The 25448-nt window shown below is 54.3% G+C and overlaps 1 protein-coding gene across 2 annotated transcripts in view; it reads left to right on the forward strand.

Annotated features, from left to right (window-relative positions):
* The window catches only part of LOC137423259 (inactive rhomboid protein 1), a 151442-nt gene that overhangs the window by 98718 nt on the left and 27276 nt on the right, over positions 1–25448 (forward strand). The window lies entirely within an intron of this gene.

Genomic DNA, 25448 nt, shown 5'->3' on the forward strand with positions numbered 1-25448 from the left:
TGCACATTAAATTTTACAAAATGGTTGCTGGCAATTCATCAGATCCAGAAATGGTGTAAAATAAAATATGGTGGTGTAATGGTAATGGTAATATGGTGGTGGTGTAATGGTGTAATGAACAGAATTTATTTATTTCACATAATATGTGACCCATCACTCCTCTCCACCCTCACGCCTCTCCAATGCCACTCCTCCTCACACTCCTCTCAAATACCTCCTCACACTCCTCTCCAATACCTCCTCACACTCCTCTCCAATACCCCCTCACACTCCTCTCCAACCCCTCACACTCCTCTCCAATCATTCACACTCCTCTCCAATCCCTCACACTCCTCTCCAATCCCTCACACTCCTCTCCAATCCCTCACACTCCTCTCCAATCCCTCACACTCCTCTCCAATCCCTCACACTCCTCTCCAATCCCTCACACTCCTCTCCAATCCCTAACACTCCTCTCCAATCCCTCACACTCTTCTCAAATCCCTCACACTCCTCTCAAATCCCTCACACTCTTCTCCAATTCCTCATACTCCCCTCCAATCGTGCCTCACTCGCCTCTCCAATCACGCCTCACTCTCCTCTCCAATCGCTCCTCACTCTCCTCTCCAATCGCCCCTCACTCGCCTCTCCAATCGCTCCTCACTCTCCTCTCCAATCGGCCCTCACTCTCCAACCCCTCGCTCCTCTCCAACCCCTCGCTCCTCTCCAACCCCTCCTCACACTCCTCTCCAACAACTCCTCACACTCCTCTCCAACACCTCCTCACACTCCTCTCCAACACCTCCCCACACTCCTCTCCAATACCTCCTCACACTCCTCTCCAATACCTCCTCACACTCCTCTCCAAAACCTCCTCACACTCCTCTCTAATACCTCCTCACACTCCTCTCCAATCGCGCCTCACTCGCCTCTCCAATCGCACCTCTCACCTCTCCAATCGCTCATCACCCGCCTCTCCAATCGCTCCTCACTCGCCTCTCCAATCGCTCCTCACTCTCCTCTCCAATCGGCTTTTTCCCGTCTCGTTTCTTTCGTTTTTCTCCCGTCTCGTTCGTTTTCTTGCTGCATCCTGTTCAAGTCTGCGTTCTTCATCGATCGTCTCATTCATTTTGGAAAATAATGGAAGTTTCCACGCAATGCATAAATTGTCAGGATCCTCAAGAGGAAGTGTCTCATAATCATCAAATGACAAATGGCAAGTAAATTACATTGTGAAAATTAAAGATTTCAAATAAACCTATTTAAAGTGTATGCTCACATAACTAATAAAAAAAAAACAAAGAAATATCTCTCGGTAATTTCCTGAAACATTTTACTTCCGGATAATAATGTTGAATGAAATAAGAACGAAGAAATATATGTCGTTTTTGTGACGACTGTCATCAAAAGTAAAAGTAATATATCTTAACGGAAAAGAAAAATCTAATTTTTAATATATGTCGACATTTTCCCCATTTGTTATTTTAGGAGGTGTATTTTCGTGTATCATCATGGCGCGATTTTTATAAATATATCTCTACATTTTCCCGTGTGTGTGTGAATGTTCTCAATTATTTCTGACACCGAGTCTAAAGCCATCGATAAAAATTAAATCAGATGGTGAATTCGAGATAAAATCGTGAGGGTGACTCAATGAATGGGCTTTATTTTACAGGCCTTTGAGAAATCATTTCGTTCTATAAACGGAAACTTTCATGGGATTCTCTTCCCGTTTTTTTTCAACCGAGTCTAAAACTATGTTAGCGACTGTTAAAAATGAAATGATATATCAAATTTGAGTTGAAATAAACCTGTGTGAGAAAGAAAGACAACACGGGCCTAACGAAACAGGACTCAAAGCTATTCGAGTTAACAAAATGGTGGATTTTTGTTTACATGAAGCCTCTCCAAGAATGGGTGGAGCTACACTGTAAACGGAGTAAGCCACACCCCCGGACAGACAGACAGACAGAATCACCGTAGCCTATTATATATCATGTATATGTATATCATGTATATATACCATGTCGCCGTGCCGTTACAGCGTTGGTGTTAGGTAACAGACTGCACAAAATATATATTGTTGCGGATATGAGGATTATGTTTTTTTATTGTGTTGTATTGTATAGTAAATTGTTGTGCAATATTGCTTTATTCTGGACCCTCCTCACTCCAGTGTTATATAAAGGTCAAAGGGCGTCCAATAATTAGGTCATAAACAATCACGTCAGCCAATCATAGATATGCCTGTTCAATAGTTATATCTTTATTATGTGTTTTAGGGTAAGGCCTTGTCTTCCATTAAGATGACACTCCATTGCACCAAGTGAAATAGATAGATTCCTTTCATTCCCACTCCCAAAACCTCCATTTCCCCTTTCGTCATTGCCAAGCCTCAATTTGCTACAGCGGTGGGTTGCTGATTTCGCCCCAAAGCCGCCATTGAACATGTGCTCAGCTCGGGGAAGAAGGGCGTGCCCGCCCATCGTCATCAAGGGTGGCGTCAGAGGGCCTGTGCCCACCAATCAGGGCCGAAGCGAGCCCACCGAGGGGCGTGTCCTGAAGGCCGGCGGCTTGATCGCCGGAGGCGCTATAAAAAGCGCGCGCGCAAGAGCCGTGTGGTTGTCGGTGGTGAGGAGTGGTTGGACAGAGAGAACATCCAGGGAATCACAAAGCCTGCTATTCGTCACCTTGCTCGCAGAAGTTACACCAAGAGAGAAAGAGTGGTTGGACAGAGAGACGTGCCAAGAAAGAGATGAGCCAGAGAACCAGCAGCTTTGGGTTACACAAGCAGCGTTGACTCCACCAGGCAGCGTCGACCCGTTACCCGCGGGAACGAGATTGCGGAGGCATCGGTGGCCGTCGAGGTCCAGCCCGACGTCCCGTGCGGGATCAAGCCGAACCATCTGCCCCAGCTAAACCTTCCCATTCCTCCTTCCAGGATTTATTCCAACGATTCCATCCTTCTTGTGTACGTGAGTTTGTTTTGTTTGTTCTGTCCTTGGGTATTTAATTAAGTTTGTATAAGCTAGGAATTTGCACTGTGTCTCTAATATCTTCTGTAAATTATTTTCTTATCTTTCCTTCTTCCTTGGTTATTTTGAGCATGTAAATAATAGGAATAAATTTAGTAGTATTGCCAACCTTTTTGTTTTCTTCTTCTTCTTCACATCCGTGTCGCCTTTGTCTTTTCCCTATTGAATAACTGTGGCGCGATCCGGCCAACGTTCGGGAATCGGGTTAGTCGGGGTAACTGTTAGGGCCGCGGGGCCTCCGCTCGGCAAAACCAACATCTTATCCGCGGTCCGTAACAATATATACTAGCCAAATGTAAACTAGCCAAACTTCCCTGAAAATGTCTGCTGCTCTTCTTCTGCTCCAATTGGCTCTTCTGACCATGTGCTTGTAAAGTGGACATCTCTCTGACCATTCTCAGAGAGCCTCCTCAGCGTCGACGAGTCTGGCATTTCACTCAGGCCAACTGGCACGGTCTTCAAGCAGCCATCAATCATCTGGACTGGTCTCCCATCTCTACTGCCTCTGACATAAATTCTTCCTGGGAATTCTTCCAAAGCAAACTGCTCTCTCTCATGCACAGATTTATCCCATCTCGTCTTCTGTTGTCATACCCTTCCTCCCGTCCATGGTACACGGAATCTTGTGGTGAGGCTATTGCCCAGAAACAACTTGCTTTCGTCTCCTGGAAAGCAAATCCAACGGAAGGAAATCTCATTTCCTTTCACAAAGCCCGAAACAAGTGTGTGTCCACCCTCAGGAGAGCCAGGAAACATATCTCTCCGTTCTCAGGACCGAACTCTCTTAGCTGTCTCCCTCTTCCAAATCCTGGTGGCATCTGGTCAAATCTGTTTCTGGTGTTTGTTCCCCCTCCATCCCCTCCCTCACCTCAAATGGCCACACGGCTGACTCCGCACGTGAAAAAGCTGAATGCCTCAACTCTGTGTTTGCCTCTAAATCTTGTGTCCCAAACCCATTCCTCTCTGTACCCACCGTACCCAGTCATACCCAGCTGCTCCTGGACTCTGTGTCCTTTCCTCCTGACAAGGTGGAAAAGTTTCTGTCAACCCTCGACTCGGATTCTGCAACTGGACCTGATGGCATCAGCCCACGGGTCCTAAAACCCTGTTCTTCCGCTCTTTCACTCCCTCTCTCTGTTCTCTTCACCCTCTCTTTTGCTCAAGGTCATCTTCCATCTGCTTGGAAATCTGCCAACATCACCGCTTTGCACAAAAAAGGTGTAAAAACAGATCCCAGCAACTACAGACCAATCAGCCTTCTCCCAATTATCAGCGAAGTCATGGAATCCATCATTGCTTCAGATATGAAATCTTTCCTCTTCTCCAATGGCTTGATCTCTGATCATCAATTTGGTTTCAGACCTGGACACTCTACTCTGGACATGCTGCTTCTGCTTTCTCAACAATGGATGGAGGTCCTCAATGCCAAACAGGAAATTAGAGCAGTCTCCCTTGACATATCACGTGCCTTCAATACGGTCTAGCACCCCGCTCTGCTCAGCAAACTCTCCTCTTTTGGTATCCATGGAAATCTCCACGCATGGCTGGTGGACTTCCTCTCTAGTCGTAGTCAACGTGTGGCCCTGAATGGGTTTCTCTCATCTCCTCTTCCTGTTCAGGCTGGAGAAGAACAAGGCAGTGTTCTGGGCCCTGTGCTTTTTCTGGTCTTCATCAATGATCTCTCTGACTCTCTTGAAAATCCTCTGCATCTCTTTGCTGATGACTCTACTCTCTGTCGCTCCATTCTTCATCCCTTAGATCAGCAGTCTGCAGCCTCCTCACTCTCTGCAGACCTGGACAAAATCACAGACTGGGCAAACAAGTGGAACATGTCTTTCAATCCTGACAAATCTCACACTCTTACGATGTCTCTCCGAAAAGACCGACTGGACAACCCTCCCATCCACTTTCTGAATAATCCTCTCCAAGAAGTTCTGTCACTCAAGCTTTTGGGTCTCACTATCTGCCATGATCTTTCCTGGGAAAACCACATTTGAAATCTGGCCTCCAAAGCCAGTCGCCGACTGGGCATCCTCCGTCGTGCGAAGTCCTTCCTTGGCACACCTGAGCTCCTCACCACATACAAGGCTTTCATCCGCAGCTCAATGGAATACTGCTCTCCCCTCTGGGCTGGTGCTCCTGCCTCACACCTAGCTCGTCTTCACGCTGTTGAAACCAAAGCATTCAGAATCATTGGAATCTCCCACGATGAAGCTAACTCCAAGGGCCTCTCACTCACTCACCGCAGGCAGGTTGGTGGTCTTTCCCTCTTCTACCGACTCCTCTCTGGCCTTGCCCCCCCCAGCTCTCTCTGGGCTCTGTCCCGCAAATATTCCTACAGGTCGCACAAGATCTGCCTGCAACCCTCTTATGGTCAAACTGCCAAAATCAAGACTCTCTGCTCACCTTCACTCCTTCATTCCTCTTTTCTCCCACCTCTGGAACAAACTCCCTCACTCTCTTCAATCCCACTCCACCCTCCAGGTCTTTAAAACAGCTATTCACCACCAGCTCTTATCTTCCCCCATCCAAAACCTTGATCTTTTCTACCCCCGCTAATTTCACCCCAATTCCACTTTTTTGAAATACCAACTTCTGTCCTGGAAGTCCTTGGTGTCCTTGTGTTTTATACTTCTCCCTCCCCCCCCACCCCCCTTCCCACACCTCCTCCCCCCAAGCCCTCTCCCTTCCACACATCTCCCTGCTCTCAAATGTTGTGTTTGTGTGCTTCCCCTCTCTCCCCATCTTGTTTTCCGCTCCCTCTTTTTATATATTTTGTTTGTCTGGTTGATTTGTTTGTGAAGTAAATGTTAGCTCTTTCACGAGCCTCGATTCAGTATACAAAAAAAAAAAAAAAAAAAAAAAAATGCACCCAGCGTTGCCCTGGTTCTTTTTGAATGAATTTACTACTATATATTCAGCTTTTACCCGCGGCCGTAGAAGATTGACTAATATAATTCAGCTCAGGTTTTAATTGCGAAATGGGCCCGGCTGAGGTGGCCTCGACAGGCCTCGCCACCTAGCCTATAACCTTCCCAGGGCCCGTCCCGACATTTTTTGTTTTCAAGGTTTCCTCCTATCTTTCACCGTTCAGGAGATTAGCCCGTGCAGACAAACAAACAAACAAACAAACAAACAAAAACTTTCTTTTATGTATATACTAGCTGAATGCACCCGGCGTTGCCCGGGTTATTTTTGAATGAATTTAATCTTCTGTACATAGGTCCGACGCGAGCCCAGTATCAGTTAGTACTCAACGATTCCTTGTTCTTTCTTCTGTCGGGCCCTGCGAGAGAGAATTTTGAAAGCATGTGTTGGAATCAGTCAGATATTCCTATTAAGTGCATAAGTTGTACATGAAGAGATTTTTAAAGAAGAAGAAGAATTATTGTGAAATGGGCACAGCCCGGCCAAGGCGGCCTTGACCGGCCTCTCCACCCAGCCTATAACCTTCCTGGGACCCGTCCTGACAATTTTTTTTCAGAGGTTTCCTCCTATCTTTCACCGTTCAGGAGATTAGCGTGTGCAGACAAACAAACAAACAAAAACTTTCTTTTATATTTATATATATATATATATATATATATATATATATATATATATATATATATATATATATATATATATATATATATATATATATATAAAAGACTAGTCGAAAGCACCCGGCATTGCCCGAGTTCTTTTTGAATGAATTTACTGCTATAATTCAGCTTTTACCAACGGCCGTAGAAGATTGACTACTATAATTCAGCTCAGCTTTTAATTGCGAAATGGGCCCAACCCGGCCGAAGCGGCCTCGACCAGCCTCACCACCTAGCCTATAACCTTCCCGGAGCCCGTCCTGACATTTTTAGTTTTTTGAATGAATTTACTACTATAATTCAGCCTTTACTTTGTGGCCGTAGAAGATTGACTACTATAATTCAGCTCAGCTTTTAATTACGAAATGGGCCCAGCCTGGCTGAGGTGGACCTCAACTGGCCTCGCCACCAACCCTAAAACCTTCCCGGGGCCGGTCCCGACATTTTTTGTATTGGAGGTTTCCTCCTATCTTTCACTGTTCAGGAGATTAGCTTTCGCAGACGAACAAACAAACAAAAACTTTCTTTTATAGTATATATATATATGAGAATACACTCTACACACGATTTAATAACACCCGGTCAGAAATCAATAACTTCCACACCAGTCAGGGCAAATCTCTACCTTATACGATACACTTTAATCAACCGGATCACTCTATAAATGACATTCAAATCTCTGCCATTGAATCAATCACAAATCGATCACACACCACGATTCTGAAACGTGAGTCCTTTTGGATACATAAACCTCGGACAAACATCCCTCATGGCATAAATTTTGATGATTAAAGCATGTTCCCACATCAACCCAATCAAATTGTTAACCGTAACCCATTCATTCAATCATTCATTCATTCATCCCAGCATTCATTGTTACATTGTTACATTCATTCATTCATTCATTCATTCAACCATTCATTCATTCATTCTACCTTTATTGGTCATTTATATAAATATATAAATATATTATATGAATATAAATGGTATATGAATATATGCTTGTGTGTTTAGATATGTATGTATCTCTATATTTGTATATGCACGTGCACCGAACTGTAACGCGACCGGAAACTGTAAGGTGCGCTTCACTTCCGTTGAACTTGGGGCCGGTGAGTGAGCTTCAGCGTGGCTCTTCCTTTTGTATGCATTTTCTACACATATCACACATCTTACACACATATCACGATACATACTTGACTGATATACATGCCTGATGTTTTTGTAGACTAAGCAGAAGACCTTTGTTGGTCGAAAGCTTGTCGAATTAAAGATAGAAGTCCTGAAGCTACGTCCGCGTCTGATTTAATCTCCCGATTATATATATATATATATATATATACACACACATATATATATATATATATATATATATATATATATATATATATATATATATATATATATATATATATATATATATATATACAGGGGGCTGCAAAAGTAGGTATACAGTAATGAAAAACTAAACATGCGCACAAAACGTATTTTATTGATTATACAAGCATATCAATAATAACATATCAATAATAAACATATTTTAGCGACCCATGGGTCCCCCAAGCAAGACCGGCATCAGAATCTCCTTGCTCCAGCCGGTGACGTCACCGGCGGGGATCCCCGGCGCCAGAGTGGCTGGTCACGTGACCGCCAAAGCGTGCCGCGCGTGCGGGTATAATGAGCTACACCTGTGGATCACGTGACCACCGAAGCACGCCTCGCTTGAGAGGCGTGGCTTTCGGTTTCGGTTTCGGTTTTTGGTTTTGCTTTATTAGGCAGCCCGATAAACGGGCTTTTTAGTGTTCCCGAGTTGGTTTTACGAATAAACATCTTCTCGGACGAGTTTGTGCCTTGCCATCCTTTTATCTGTATTCTGCTGGAGTCCAGACTCCTTCAATATCAATAATAAACATATGAATCCCTCAAATGTTCAAACTGTTTGCCCCAATTAAATGAATTCTAGTATTAAATGAATCCTAGCACTACTATTATAATACTGGTATAATCCTTACTGTATACCTACTTTTGCAGCCCCCTGTGTGTATATATATATATATATATATATATATATATATATATATATATTGTTACAGACGCGGTTTTAGATGTAGTTTACCGAGCGGTTTGGTATTACCGCGTCCGAACAGTTACTCCCCGATTAGAACCCGATCCCGCCCGACGTTGACCAAATCGCGCTATGCTAAATCAATGAAGGAAAGGACACAACGGCTGGGATTAATGAAACGACACAAGGGGGTACAGTTCTCAAGACCTCCGGAGGAGGATATAATTGGTGATGCAGAAAAGGGGTAGATTACATGGTAAGAGGTAAAGCACAGAAAAGATGGGCACTTAGACACAGTCTTAGCTTATCCCCGACAGACCACAGACAAACGGGACAAGACTGACTTACACAGGGATTGATGGCAAGGAAGGACAGGCAGTCGATAGCACAAGGTGCACCTTGGCTCAGGGGCAGAATCAACACGGTCCGGTGCAGAGATGCGGGGAGGTATTTCAGCGCTCGGAGGTGGCGTCTTCTCTCTCCAAGCTGAGGGCGCATCTGACGTCACCTCCCTCTTCCTGCGCATGCTCAGCGGGGAGTCACACGCCCTCGGCTCGTTGTCTCCGCCCCAGATGGAATCGGTCCGCCGCTTCTGTTGGGTGCGGGGGGTTACCGGGCTCCGCCCTTGACGAGGAGCTGACAGCGAGCCCCTGCGTGGTAACCCCATCGGAGCACATGTTCAATGGCGGCTAACCAAGCCGGAGTGAGGACGCACACTCCCCGCGCCGCCGCCGCTGTTGTTGTTGTTGTTGTTGTTGTTGTACCATGAGGAAGAGCTGCGGGGAGGTATTGGGAGGTCCTAAACTTTCTAACGGTGCCATACAATCACATTCTGGTGCAACGAAGAGTCAGAATTAATGGAAACGAGTCCTTAACTGACATACACTAAGAATAACTAGCAAGATGTCCTATAGTTGTCTACGTGAGATGCGGTGGACCTGGATGCGACATTTAATGGGGGAAAGAGGGGAAGGTCGGGTCTACAGAGTGTTGTTTACAGACAATGGGACTAGGGAATGGGGGATTGGGGATAGTTGGGGAGTATTGGGGAAATAGGGGAATATTTACAAGCGGATATGGATGGAGGCCAAATCCCATATCCGCAACATTGCACCCTTCTCTACCTCGGGGCGTCCCGACCCGATAAATTTTTACCTACTTTAGTGTGGCACTCAGATGTAGTTCCCTCTACTATTAACTCAACCCTGAGTGCGACAGTTTTACAGATGTTCACAAATGAGTAAATATGTCCCCCTGCGATGTTGCACCCTTCTCCTCACAGAAACACACCCACAGGATAACCGAATCGCGGAAAGAATCCTCAAACTAAACATACAGCCGGTAGGGAGCATTATTTACACAAGACTGATATTTACACTACGATCCAGGACCTGTTCTTTGAGGAACACATGCAGATGTTATGCATAGAGAGAGAGCACGCATGCCAGCATCGATACACCAACCCACGAGTGCCCTGTGGCCCTACGGCCTTTAATAATGTGCAGAGCACCCCATCCAAGCACCAAAAGCACCACCCCATACATACAGTCAGCACCATCCGGTGCACCAATAAAGTGTTCATAGTCACTGGTGGTGTCGCAGCCGGCCGATGTTCTGCCGCTAGTCTTGCCTTCATGGAGCACTTGGCCTTCTGGCTTCTTTAAAAATAAAGAAAGGCGCCAACCGCGTCCATTTCTAAATTGTGGCCGTCAGGGGGCCAACTAAAAGTGGTTCACCTGTATGGCATAGGTGCCACGTTGACCCATAGGTCCATCCACGGGTGGTGCTTGCCCGCAGAAGAACTGCGGTCCATGGTGGGCGGCCACAAAAATTGCGGTCCATATGGTGTATCGATCCAGGCAGCAAGCAGCGAAAGTACAGGCCCACAACTGCGGAGCCAGCACCTCTCTCTCCTCTCTCTCTGCCCCAAAGCCAGATCCTCGGAGGTGGGAGACAAAAGAAGACAATTGAGTAAGGTGGTAAGGGCGCAAAAGTGCACGCAATACAAGGTAATGCACACTAGGGGCACATGGGAACCAGGTGAGACAGGTACGTTCCTACCGTACGCCCCCCCCCCCACCAGGTAACCTACATTGCCCCTCCCTTACCCCTTACTGTATCCACAAAACACAACACTACCCATAAACATCTACTTTACACATCAAACAAACGTCCCTACTGTCTTCCCCGTTCCTCCCATAAACCAAATTCGTCTTCTCTCCCTCCTAACCAATCAAATTTGCCATTTCCAACTCTCATCAAAATTTGCCATCTCCAACTCAACATCAAAATTTGCCATCACCAATTCATCATCAGTCCCTCCTAGGGAGGGAGAGATGGAATCACCCCAATGTCTCATCCACGTCGTGATGCGTCTCACAAATCCAAACAGCAATTCTCACTTCCTGCAACACAAAACAAAGGAACACAGGTGTGGAGTCATCATCACCACAGGTAAGTGGCTGCGTATGGTGCGACAGGTTCATCAATCCTAACTATTTCCTAAATGACTTTAACAACTTTACATTACCCGGGGTCTTTCCCTGCCAATCCATTGGCCAACTTACACTATGGGTTCTAAAAACCAATTCCCATTGACCAAACTGTGGTGCTTCTCAATTTGGGGTCTCACTCCCCCGATTCATCTCCCGGTGCCCTCGCACAATTTCTGGGCTGCGACGTGTAGCTCTCCCAGCAGGTCTACCCACCTGCACACCTCCACCACTGTAGTTGCCACCCGAGCTTACCCGCTCCTCACCCTAACCTAACTACCTGGGGAAGGCCCTCTCGCACTCTCACCCCCTCAGTGCCCTCTCTGGCACGGGCTGCCCGGGTCCGTCCTCCGGATCCTCGGGCCCCATCCACACAACTACTACCGGCTCCCAGAGCCCACCTGCGGCCTCACCTGGCCGACATCCTCACAGTGGTGGAGTGCCCAAACCAACTACACACACTAACAGGCTACACGCCCAGCCATTTCCACAACACTAATGCACCCATCCAAAGACCATTCTTTCACCCGCACCACAGATGCCAATATCCAACCACAATTTACCTGTACCCTCTACCTAACACTTACACTACCCGCCCCGGGTATCCGTGATGGGGGTCCACTCTTCCCCCATCCACACCTTCACACCATGCACACCACTCCGTACCACTTACTCCAACTCTCTCCACACCAGTCATTCTCTGCTCCATATATTCCACACACCTGTACTTGCACACCTGTGCTCTCATACTTGGTGCCGCCTGCACCCTTCTCTCCCCGAAGCGCATTCGCGCTGATCCACAACACTCACTACTCATACACTGCTCCACACACCTGTCCAGTTCTCACACAGCATCATCTCATCTAACTACTCCCCTCTGAAACTTGCGCTTCCCAGTCGTCCCTTTAAACTATTGCGCTCCCTCGTCATTATCATCCACACTAATCTACCTGCGTCCCCACTACAGGTATCATTGTCACTAACTAATCTTAACGTCACCTAATGTCATCTTCTAGGGCCCTACACACGATATATCCTAACCCACCCGGGCTAGTTTTCACTGCCATACACCCCATAATCTAGTGCGCATTTGCCCCACGTTTGTGAGGGATGACAGAGTTGCCATCCCACCACATCGGGCATCTCCCACTACCAATTTTGCACATCAAATTTCAACAAATCAAAAATTTGCCAATCACTACTCATCATCTGCCAATCATTACTGCCAATCCTTTGCCAATCATCAAATTTTGTTTTTCTCTAATTTTGGGGCCAAAACACTATCCTCGTCATTACAGTCTACTTACTAATGCCTCTCGGTGCGCCAATTCACTTCTAATGCTCGGCTTCGTACAGCCAAGCCATGAATGCGGGTTGTTTGGTGCCAGCGGCTGGATACGTCCCGCATTCGGTGCAGGGACGTGGGCTTACCCGTGCCGAGATCCCACGCACCACCTCGGCGCGGAGCCATCCAATTGCCCGATCTCGACCTGCCGGAACGTCTCAACAAAACGTGGTCGCCATGACGACCCTTCCTATCGGGCTGCCAGCTCCGCCTAGTGGAGCACGGACGCGGCCGTTCAAAGCGAGGCCCAGCATGGATCGCGTACGGCGGTCCTTTCGAACCCGCCGTGGCTCGGATCCCCGCTGGTTCTTGCGGCACGCGAAGCCCGGCACGCACCGAGGGCCCGATTCGGCTATAAGTCGCTCTAACCTCTGACCCGGTTACCGTCGATGCCTCACCTAGATGCTTACACCCCGCAGCCCGTTCCTTGCTCACACATCCAGCCGTTCCCATGCTCCTCGTCGTACCTTCTCTAACACACCCAGGTACACTCATTCCACTCACAGCCTTGGTCACACACCTGACCACCGAACACTTTGGCACACATTCGTTGTTCGCACACCTCACCAACACACCTCTTCGCGCCCCTTCCTCGGTCACCTCCTCTGTGACAATCACAGGTGTGGCCTCACTCGCACACCCAACCACGTGCCTCACGACCAATTCCAGCGTGCATTCCCACACACGCTCTACCATTCCAGGTGTGCATCCTTCCATTCCAGGTGTACATCCTTTCTCACCTGTCACAACCAACTCACGCTCCGTGTCACTCTTACTACTCTCACCTCCACTCTTGACAGCGCACTCACCCTTACTCTCGACAGCGCACTCTTTCCTCATGCACCCGTCCGTTACACACCTTTCTCGCGCACACTCTTGCGCACACTCTCCCGTCACACCCTCTGTAACACTCACCACAGGCGTGCATTCTTCCTTACTTTTGACAGCGCACTCTTTCCCCATGCACCTGTCCGTCACACATCTTTCTCGCACACCCTCTCCCGTTACATCCTCTGTAACACTCACCACAGGCATGCATTCTTCCTTTACACCCTCCGTAACACTCCTCACTACGCGCTTCCATGTGCTCCCTCGCACACGCGCTACGACCAACTCACTCTCGACAGCACCCTCACTCCTTGGCACGCACTTTTTCCTCACACACCCCAGAGTCTGACTTTCTCGCACACCTCCTTTTTCGCACACCAGACCTGTCGCACACTTCACCAACGGCCTTTCATGAACACCCGGGTCCATCTCGACCCCCAAGCTTATTAAATCCCCTGGCGCATCATACGCACGACCATATTGGTCACCACTTACACCGGGTCCTCTTCCTCTTCGCTTCTCCTCCATCACCTGCGAATCCCTCATCCGGTTAATGAGCACATCATCACGATCCGAACACAGACTTTGGACCAATTCTTTTATGTCCTCTTTTATCTCTTTCTTATCCCCTCTCCGTCGCTTCTTAATTTCGCTCACCCCTTCCTCCACTTCTTCTAATTTCTGCTTCACCTCCTTTATGTCCCGGTACGTCTCCTCAAGCTCGTCCTCTAAGGCTACCTTTACCGTTTCCATGTGCGTCCTCACCTGCCGGTCCTTCGTCTCCATTACCTCTGTCACCTCGTCCAACCTCGTTGTCAGTCCCTCACGTACCATCTGACATTCCCTCTTCGTCGCTATCAAGTCGTCTTTTAGTTCTTTCTGTGTCGCTTTTAACCCTCCTAGTACCGCAGTGTTCCTTTGTACCTGCTCCACTAACTCAGTCTGTCCCACCGTCAGCTGTTCTACTCCCAGCGTCAACTCCTCTATACCACCTTGCAATTTTACAGTCCCCTTTCTCACCTCCTTCTCCATGCGCTCCTTACAGTGCCTCACCTCCTCGCGCACTCCTCCGACCTCCTCACTCACACCTCTTCTGATCTCTTCTCCCATCACTTGCATCTCCTGCCCAGATGCCACCCTCATCTGCTCCATTTCCTCCCTGTGAGCATCCAATTTAGTTTCTACCCCCATTCTGACCCCCTCTATCTGCTGCCCCATTTGTTTAACTTCCCTTTCCGCTTGGTCCCTCATGTCCCTCAATTTGCCTTCCATACTGTTTTCTAACCCCTCTAACCCCTTTTGCATCCCTTCCATTTGATTCTCTTGAGCGGCCATTCTGTTTTCTACCCCCATTAACCCCTCCTGTATTTCCCCTAATCGATTGTCTAATCCCTCTATTCTACTCCCTAACCCTCCGATCTGGGCCCCCATCCTTTGTTCTAACCGTTGGCTATTGGCCCCCATGTCCTCCCTCAATTTCTCGCTATTGGACCCCATTTGGCCCTCCAATCGCTCACCCAATCGCTCACTATCAGCCCTCATTTGCTCACTATTAGCCCTCATATCGTCCTTCTGCAGGTTGAGGGACGCCTGCATTTGCGCCATAAATTGCTCCATGAGGGCCTGCATTTGGGCCATCCCTCCCACTTGTGCAGCGGGTGCGGCCGCCGCAGCCATGTGCGAGGCGCCATTTTGCGAACCTGCCGCCCTCACTGCTTCGCTCTCCTCTTGTCCCTCAATTTGGTCCTGGATCGACCCTGCCTCACTCTCCTCTACCGGAACCCAGCCGTCTTGATCCGCCATAGCGCGACTTTCAAAATTCGGGTTTTTATTTTTGTAAAACAAAATCAAATTTCGCCGTTAATAATTTCGAGCGCGTGAAGCGCGCTTCGGGTCCAATCCCACTTCCCGACACCAATTGTTACAGACGCGGTTTTAGATGTTAGTTTACCGAGCGGTTTGGTATTACCGCGTCCGAACAGTTACTCCCCGATTAGAACCCGATCCCGCCCGACGTTGACCAAATCGCGCTATGCTAAATCAATGAAGGAAAGGACACAACGGCTGGGATTAATGAAACGACACAAGGGGGTACAGTTCTCAAGACCTCCGGAGGAGGATATAATTGGTGATGCAGAAAAGGGGTAGATTACACGGTAAGAGGTAAAGCACAGAAAAGATGGGCACTTAGACACAGTCTTAGCTTATCCCCGACAGACCACAGACAAACGGGACAAGACTGACTTACACAGGGATTGATGGCAAGGAAGGACAGGCAGTCGATAGCACAAGGTGCACCTTGGCTCAGGGGCAGAATCAACACGGTCCGGTCCAGAGATGCGGGGAGGTATTTCAGCGCTCGGAGGTGGCGTCTTCTCTCTCCAAGCTGAGGGCGCATCTGACGTCACCTCCCTCTTCCTGCGCATGCTCAGCGGGGAGTCACACGCCCTCGGCTCGTTGTCTCCGCCCCAGATGGAATCGGTCCGCCGCTTCTATTGGGTGCGGGGGGTTACCGGGCTCCGCCCTTGACGAGGAGCTGACAGCGAGCCCCTGCGTGGTAACCCCGTCGGAGCACATGTTCAATGGCGGCTAACCAAGCCGGAGTGAGGACGCACACTCCCCGCACCGCCGCCGCTGTTGTTGTTGTTGTTGTTGTACCATGAGGAAGAGCTGCGGGGAGGTATTGGGAGGTCCTAAACTTTCTAACGGTGCCATACAATCACATTCTGGTGCAACGAAGAGTCAGAATTAATGGAAACGAGTCCTTAACTGACATAGACTAAGAATAACTAGCAAGATGTCCTATAGTTGTCTACGTGAGATGCGGTGGACCTGGATGCGACATTTAATGGGGGAAAGAGGGGAAGGTCGGGTCTACAGAGTGTTGTTTACAGAAAATGGGACTAGGGAATGGGGGATTGGGGATAGTTGGGAAGTATTGGGGAAATAGGGGAATATTTACAAGCGGATATGGATGGATCCAAATCCCATATCCGCAACAATATATTCACCGTCACCGGCTGGAGCAAGGAGATTCTGATGCTGGTCTTGCTTTGGGGACCCATGGGTCGCTACACCCGCCCCCCCAGAATGGACTTGGTCCAGGGAGGTCAACCTGAGGGGTGTGTGTGTGTGTGTGTGTGTGTGTGTGTGTGTGTGTGTGTGTGTGTGTGTGTGTGTGTGTGTGTGTGTGTGTGTGTATGCATGTGTGTCGGTGTACAAGTGTGTGTATGTGTATATATATATATATATATATATATATATATATATATATATATATATATATATATATATATATATATATATATATATATATATATATATATATTGAAGGAACTGCGCTCCAACGCGAGTCGAAAGAATTGACGCGACCAAAGACGGAATTCGTCCGAGTTGCTTTATTGAAACAAAACAGCTCAGGTATTCTGACAAGCCCGTTTTTCGGGCAACAATATATATACACATTTATGTCGGGAAGTTTGCCCGGCAAAAGCTATACCGGGCATGCCCGGGTATCAAGGGCGAGCATTGGAAAGGCGAGTCTGGACCTGCCCGGACGCTCTGGGCGAGCCCTGGAAAGGCGATAGCGGGCATGCCCGGACGCTCTGGGCGAGCCCTGGAAAGGCGATAGCGGGCATGCCCGGACGCTCTGGGCGAGCCCTGCAAAGGCGAGAGCGGGCATGCCCGGGAAAGACGAGACCGGGCGTGCCCGGGAGGTTCGGGCGTGCCCGGGAGAGGCGCGTCTGGCCGTGTTCTGGCCGGTGCAAGGCGATTATGTACATCCAGCGGTAACCGCTACACACGCCCCTCCAGAATCGACCTGCACCGGCAGGGTCAATTTAAAGGGGGTCCGGATGACCCGGCCGAAGCGACCCCTGGAGGGTCGTGGGGAGGGGTCTGACGTGGTGGTGGGTGGTCGAGCGGGGGGAACTGTGGACAGGGGGCGGCCTCGCCGCGGAGGAAGGGCCAACCGTGGTGGTCGGTCGACGTCCATGTGCGCCGGTTTGAGGCGGTCCACAGAAATCCGGTCCGGCCGGCCGCCGAAGTCGACGATGAAAGACTTGTCGCCCCGTCGCAGGACCCGGAAGGGCCCGTCGTACGGCGGCCGGAGTGGCCCCCGGTGCGCGTCATGACACACAAAGACATACTCCGCTGTGCGAAGCGCCGGGGGGACGTAGGACTGGGGGCCACCGTGGCGGGACGTCGGCACGGGGGCAAATCGTCAGGCGGCCTCCTGGAGGTCCGAGCGCTGGCTAGCGGCGGACCAGGGACTGGTAGCATCAGGCACGAATTCGCCCGGGACGCGGAGTGGCTGGCCGTAGACGAGCTCGGCGGCGGACGCCTGGAGGTCTTCCTTGGGGGCCGTGCGAAGGCCCAAAAGGACCCACGGCAGCCGGTCGGCCCAACCGTCGTCCTGAAGGCCGGCCATGAGTGCGGCCTTCATGGAGCGGTGAAACCGCTCGCACAACCCATTGGCTTGGGGGTGGTAGGCCGTGGTGCGGTGCAGCGTGACCCCCAACGAACGGGCGACCGCACCCCAAAGCTCAGACGTGAACTGTGGGCCGCGGTCGGACGAGATGTCCGCTGGTGCGCCGAAGCGCGCGACCCAGGTGGCGATGAATGCCTGCGCCATGTCGGCGGTGGTGGTGGAGGTGAGGGGCACGGCCTCCGGCCACCTGGTGGTCCTGTCCACCATGGTGAGCAGGTGGGTGAACCCCCGCGAGGGGGGCAGGGGACCCACCAGGTCCACGTGGACGTGGTCGAAACGCCGTTCAGGCACGGCGAAAGGTGCCAGCGGGGCCTGGGTGTGGCGGTGGACCTTGGCTCGCTGGCAGGCCGTGCAGGCGTTGGCCCAGTCGCGGATGTTTCGTCGAAGGCCGTGCCAGACGAAACGCGCCGACACCAGCTTCTGAGAAGCTTTCCGGCCCGGGTGAGAAAGGCCGTGGATGGAGGCGAAGATGCGGCGCTGCCAGGAAACGGGCACGATGGGGCGAGGCTGGCCCTGGGAGACGTCGCAGAGCAGGACGGTGCCCGCGAAGGGGATGTCGGCCAGGCGGAGGCCCGTGTCCGCCACGCGGAGTGCCTGCACCGAGGCGTCGGTGGTCTGGTCGGCCGCCATGAGCGTGAAGTCCACGCCGAGGTGGACCGCGTTCGCGCTGGCCCGCGAAAGGCAGTCGGCCATGGCGTTGTCTTTTCCGGCGACGTGCTGGATGTCCGTGGTGAACTCCGACACGGCAGAGAGGTGGCGCTGCTGGCGGGCCGACCACGGCTCCATGACCTTAGCCATTGCGTAGACCAACGGCTTGTGGTCGACGAAAGCCGTGAACGGGCGGCCCTCCAGGAGGTGTCGGAAATGGCAAACGGCCAGGAATAGCCCGAGCAGCTCGCGGTCAAACGTGCTGTAGTTTAACTCGTTCGGCCGGAGTTGCCGGCTGAAAAAAGCGAGTGGCTGCCAAACCCCGTCCACCCATTGCTCATGGACGGCGCCCACCGCGTAGTTGGAGGCGTCCGTAGTGAGGGCGATGGGCGCGTTGAGCACCGGGTGAGCCAGCAGCGTTGCGTCGGCGAGGGCCCGTTTGGCACTGGCGAAGGCCGCGTCCATGGCCGCGGACCAAACAATGTCATGCTTGGCCGGCTTGCCCCGGAGGGCCTCGTAAAGGGGCCGCATGAGCTGAGCAGCGCGGGGCACGAATCGGTGATAAAAATTCACCATGCCGAGGAACTCTTGGAGGGCCTTGATGGAACGGGGACGCGGGAACATGGTGATGGCCTCGACCTTGGTCGGCAGCGGCACGGCCCCGGTCTTGGTGATGCGGTGGCCCAAAAAGTCAACGGTCGTCGCGCCGAAGTGGCATTTGACCGGGTTGACAATTAAGCCGTGCTCGCTGAGGCGACCGAACAGTGTTCGGAGGTGGAGGAGGTGCTCGGCGCGGGACGTGCTGGCGACGAGGATGTCGTCCAGATAGACGAAAAGAAACGGCAGGTCGCGCAGCACGCCGTCCATCAAGCGCTGGAACGCCTGGGCCGCGTTCTTGAGGCCAAACGGCATCCGCAAAAATTCGAACAGGCCGAACGGCGTGATGACGGCCGTCTTCGGGACGTCGGCCGCCCGGGCAGGTACCTGGTGGTAGCCCCGTATCAGGTCAATTTTCGAAAAGATGACCCGTCCCGCCAAACGGGCGGAAAAGTCCTGAATATGCGGGATCGGGTACCTGTCGGGGGTGGTAGCATCATTGAGACGGCGGTAGTCGCCACACGGGCGCCATCCACCCCCCGGCTTTGGCACGATGTGCAGTGGCGAGGCCCATGCGCTATCGGAGCTCCGCACGATGCCGAGGTGCTCCAACGCGTCGAATTCGGCCTTTGCCACGGCCAGCTTGGCTGGGTCGAGGCGGCGGGCCCTGGCGTAGACCGGCGGGCCCGTAGTGGGTATGTGGTGCTTGATCCCGTGCCGCACCGCGACGGCCGAAAACGTCGGCCGCGTGAGGGCCGGGAATTCCACGAGCAGGCGAGCGAACTCATTCGTTGCCGGGAGGGCGCACGCCAGTTCGGTCGGCGCGGAGCTGCTCATTGTGCACGCCAGGGAGCTGAAGGTCTCGGCGTGGACAAGGCGACGTCGTTTGACGTCGACCAGCAGCCCGTGCGCGCAGAGGAAGTCGGCGCCCAGCAAAGCCACGGGGACGCTGGCGGTAACAAAAGTCCATTGAAAGCGCTGGCTGCCGAAGCAGAGGGTGACGACGCGTGGGCCGAAAGTGCGTATGGCCGAGCCATTAGCAGCGACCAAAGAGGGGCCGCAAACTGCGTCCAGCCTGTCCTGCTCGGAGGCAGGTATGACGCTCAGTTGGGCGCCGGTGTCGCACAGGAAACGCCGTCCAGACGCTTTGTCCCGAATAAACAGCAAGTTGCCCGAGTGGCCGGCGCTCATGGCTGGGAATGAACGCCGGCCCGGCCGTTTCCCGACCTGCCGAAAGTGCACGGGGGCCGGCACGTCCGAGCCTTGTGTCCGAACCTGGCGTGGTAATAACACCACGCCCGGTCAGGTGGAGGCCCCGGCCGTCGTGTCGGAAGCGGGCGGTGTGGCGTGGCGGCCGCCAGTTGCACCGGCAGTTCGGCCTCCAACCGCGCAGGGCGCTCGGGCGTCGTGGGCGTCGCCTTGGACGGCGGCGTGCTCCAGGTAACCGCGCCGATGTGCTGGCCCGCCGAGGAGATCTTATCGGCTTCCCTGGCGAGGGCGCGGGAATCCGTGATCAACGTGCCAGCCAGGGCGAGGCGTACCAGGTTAGGCAGCTGACGGAGGAACAGCTCCCGGAACAGGAATGCCGGAGAGTGCTCGCCGAGCAACGAGAGCATATAGTCCATGCGCTCGGACAGGCGCGTGTCGCCGAGCTCGGGCAGGTCAAGCAGGCGCCGTGCGCGTGCTGCCGGTGAGAGGGCGAAAGCGCCGAGGAGGAGCGTCTTCAGCGCGTCGTATTTGTCAGCAGCTGGCGGGTGCTGGAGGAGGCTCAAGGCGCGGGCCGCGGTGGTGGAACCGAGCGCCGCCACAACATGGTGGAAGCGGGTGTCGTCCGCGGTGATGCCTCGCAGGGCGAACTGGGAGTCCGCCTGGGCGAACCAAACAGCCGTGTGAGTCTCCCAGAAGGTAGGCAGTTTAAGCGTCACTGCCGTATCCATGTCGCTAGGTCACCAATGAAGGAACTGCGCTCCAACGCGAGTCGAAAGAATTGACGCGACCAAAGACGGAATTCGTCCGAGTTGCTTTATTGAAACAAAACAGCTCAGGTATTCTGACAAGCCCGTTTTTCGGGCAACAATATATATACACATTTATGTCGGGAAGTTTGCCCGGCAAAAGCTATACCGGGCATGCCCGGGTATCAAGGGCGAGCATTGGAAAGGCGAGTCTGGACCTGCCCGGGCGTGTTTGGCTGCGGCCTGGCAAGTCGAGGCTGGGCGTGCCCGGGCGCTCTGGGCGAGCACTGGAAAGGCGATAGCGGGCATGCCCGGACGCTCTGGGCGAGCCCTGGAAAGGCGATAGCGGGCATGCCCGGACGCTCTGGGCGAGCCCTGGAAAGGCGATAGCGGGCATGCCCGGACGCTCTGGGCGAGCCCTGTAAAGGCGAGAGCGGGCATGCCCGGGAAAGACGAGACCGGGCGTGCCCGGGAGGTTTGGGCGTGCCCGGGAACAGTGAGTCCGGGCATGCCCGGGAGAGGCGCGTCTGGCCGTGTTCTGGCCGGTGCAAGGCGATTATGTACATCCAGCGGTAACCGCTACACACGCCCCTCCAGAATCGACCTGCACCGGCAGGGTCAATTTAAGGGGGGTCCGGATGACCCGGCCGAAGCGACCCCTGGAGGGTCGTGGGGAGGGGTCTGACGTGGTGGTGGGTGGTCGAGCGGGGGGAACTGTGGATGGGGGGCGGCCTCGCCGCGGAGGAAGGGCCAACCGTGGTGGTCGGTCGACGTCCATGTGCGCCGGTTTGAGGCGGTCCACAGAAATCCGGTCCGGCCGGCCGCCGAAGTCGACGATGAAAGACTTGTCGCCCCGTCGCAGGACCCGGAAGGGCCCGTCGTACGGCGGCCGGAGTGGCCCCCGGTGCGCGTCATGACGCACAAAGACGTACTCCGCTGTGCGAAGCGCCGGGGGGACGTAGGACTGGGGGCCACCGTGGCGGGACGTCGGCACGGGGGCAAATCGTCAGGCGGCCTCCTGGAGGTCCGAGCGCTGGCTAGCGGCGGACCAGGGACTGGTAGCATCAGGCACGAATTCGCCCGGGACGCGGAGTGGCTGGCCGTAGACGAGCTCGGCGGCGGACGCCTGGAGGTCTTCCTTGGGGGCCGTGCGAAGGCCCAAAAGGACCCACGGCAGCCGGTCGGCCCAACCGTCGTCCTGAAGGCCGGCCATGAGTGCGGCCTTCATGGAGCGGTGAAACCGCTCGCACAACCCATTGGCTTGGGGGTGGTAGGCCGTGGTGCGGTGCAGCGTGACCCCCAACGAACGGGCGACCGCACCCCAAAGCTCAGACGTGAACTGTGGGCCGCGGTCGGACGAGATGTCCGCTGGTGCGCCGAAGCGCGCGACCCAGGTGGCGATGAATGCCTGCGCCATGTCGGCAGTGGTGGTGGAGGTGAGGGGCACGGCCTCCGGCCACCTGGTGGTCCTGTCCACCATGGTGAGCAGGTGGGTGAACCCCCGCGAGGGGGGCAGGGGACCCACCAGGTCCACGTGGACGTGGTCGAAACGCCGTTCAGGCACGGCGAAAGGTGCCAGCGGGGCCTGGGTGTGGCGGTGGACCTTGGCTCGCTGGCAGGCCGTGCAGGCGTTGGCCCAGTCGCGGATGTTTCGTCGAAGGCCGTGCCAGACGAAATGCGCCGACACCAGCTTCTGAGAAGCTTTCCGGCCCGGGTGAGAAAGGCCGTGGATGGAGGCGAAGATGCGGCGCTGCCAGGAAACGGGCACGATGGGGCGAGGCTGGCCCTGGGAGACGTCGCAGAGCAGGACGGTGCCCGCGAAGGGGATGTCGGCCAGGCGGAGGCCCGTGTCCGCCACGCGGAGTGCCTGCACCGAGGCGTCGGTGGTCTGGTCGGCCGCCATGAGCGTGAAGTCCACGCTGAGGTGGACCGCGTTCGCGCTGGCCCGCGAAAGGCAGTCGGCCACGGCGTTGTCTTTTCCGGCGACGTGCTGGATGTCCGTGGTGAACTCCGACACGGCGGAGAGGTGGCGCTGCTGGCGGGCCGACCACGGCTCCATGACCTTAGCCATTGCGTAGACCAACGGCTTGTGGTCGACGAAAGCCGTGAACGGGCGGCCCTCCAGGAGGTGTCGGAAATGGCAAACGGCCAGGAATAGCCCGAGCAGCTCGCGGTCGAACGTGCTGTAGTTTAACTCGTTCGGCCGGAGTTGCCGGCTGAAAAAAGCGAGTGGCTGCCAAACCCCGTCCACCCATTGCTCATGGACGGCGCCCACCGCGTAGTTGGAGGCATCCGTAGTGAGGGCGATGGGCGCGTTGAGCACCGGGTGAGCCAGCAGCGTTGCGTCGGCGAGGGCCCGTTTGGCACTGGCGAAGGCCGCGTCCATGGCCGCGGACCAAACAATGTCATGCTTGGCCGGCTTGCCCCGGAGGGCCTCGTAAAGGGGCCGCATGAGCTGAGCAGCGCGGGGCACGAATCGGTGATAAAAATTCACCATGCCGAGGAACTCTTGGAGGGCCTTGATGGAACGGGGATGCGGGAACATGGTGATGGCCTCGACCTTGGTCGGCAGCGGCACGGCCCCGGTCTTGGTGATGCGGTGGCCCAAAAAGTCAACGGTCGTCGCGCCGAAGTGGCATTTGACCGGGTTGACAATTAAGCCGTGCTCGCTGAGGCGACCGAACAGTGTTCGGAGGTGGAGGAGGTGCTCGGCGCGGGACGTGCTGGCGACGAGGATGTCGTCCAGATAGACGAAAAGAAACGGCAGGTCGCGCAGCACGCCGTCCATCAAGCGCTGGAACGCCTGGGCCGCGTTCTTGAGGCCAAACGGCATCCGCAAAAATTCGAACAGGCCGAACGGCGTGATGACGGCCGTCTTCGGGACGTCGGCCGCCCGGGCAGGTACCTGGTGGTAGCCCCGTATCAGGTCAATTTTCGAAAAGATGACCCGTCCCGCCAAACGGGCGGAAAAGTCCTGAATATGCGGGATCGGGTACCTGTCGGGGGTGGTAGCGTCATTGAGACGGCGGTAGTCGCCACACGGGCGCCATCCACCCCCCGGCTTTGGCACGATGTGCAGTGGCGAGGCCCATGCGCTATCGGAGCTCCGCACGATGCCGAGGTGCTCCAACGCGTCGAATTCGGCCTTTGCCACGGCCAGCTTGGCTGGGTCGAGGCGGCGGGCCCTGGCGTAGACCGGCGGGCCCGTAGTGGGTATGTGGTGCTTGATCCCGTGCCGCACCGCGACGGCCGAAAACGTCGGCCGCGTGAGGGCCGGGAATTCCACGAGCAGGCGAGCGAACTCGTTCGTTGCCGGGAGGGCGCACGCCAGTTCGGTCGGCGCGGAGCTGCTCATTGTGCACGCCAGGGAGCTGAAGGTCTCGGCGTGGACAAGGCGACGTCATTTGACGTCGACCAGCAGCCCGTGCGCGCAGAGGAAGTCGGCGCCCAGCAAAGCCACGGGGACGCTGGCGGTAACAAAAGTCCATTGAAAGCGCTGGCTGCCGAAGCAGAGGGTGACGACGCGTGGGCCGAAAGTGCGTATGGCCGAGCCATTAGCAGCGACCAAAGAGGGGCCGCAAACTGCGTCCAGCCTGTCCTGCTCGGAGGCAGGTATGACGCTCAGTTGGGCGCCGGTGTCGCACAGGAAACGCCGTCCAGACGCTTTGTCCCGAATAAACAGCAAGTTGCCCGAGTGGCCGGCGCTCATGGCTGGGAATGAACGCCGGCCCGGCCGTTTCCCGACCTGCCGAAAGTGCACGGGGGCCGGCACGTCCGAGCCTTGTGTCCGAACCTGGCGTGGTAATAACACCACGCCCGGTCAGGTGGAGGCCCCGGCCGTCGTGTCGGAAGCGGGCGGTGCGGCGTGGCGGCCGCCAGTTGCACCGGCAGTTCGGCCTCCAACCGCGCAGGGCGCTCGGGCGTCGTGGGCGTCACCTTGGACGGCGGCGTGCTCCAGGTAACCGCGCCGATGTGCTGGCCCGCCGAGGAGATCTTATCGGCTTCCCTGGCGAGGGCGCGGGAATCCGTGATCAACGTGCCAGCCAGGGCGAGGCGTACCGGGTTAGGCAGCTGACGGAGGAACAGCTCCCGGAACAGGGATGCCGGAGAGTGCTCGCCGAACAACGAGAGCATATAGTCCATGCGCTCGGACAGGCGCGTGTCGCCGAGCTCGGGCAGGTCAAGCAGGCGCCGTGCGCGTGCTGCCGGTGAGAGGGCGAAAGCGCCGAGGAGGAGCGTCTTCAGCGCGTCGTATTTGTCAGCAGCTGGCGGGTGCTGGAGGAGGCTCAAGGCGCGGGCCGCGGTGGTGGAACCGAGCGCCGCCACAACATGGTGGAAGCGGGTGTCGTCCGCGGTGATGCCTCGCAGGGCGAACTGGGAGTCCGCCTGGGCGAACCAAACAGCCGCGTGAGTCTCCCAGAAGGTAGGCAG

The sequence above is a fragment of the Myxine glutinosa genome, chromosome 3, assembly GCF_964187855.1.
Source record: "Myxine glutinosa chromosome 3, kmMyxGlut1.1, whole genome shotgun sequence".
Classification (NCBI taxonomy): Eukaryota; Metazoa; Chordata; class Myxini; order Myxiniformes; family Myxinidae; genus Myxine; species Myxine glutinosa.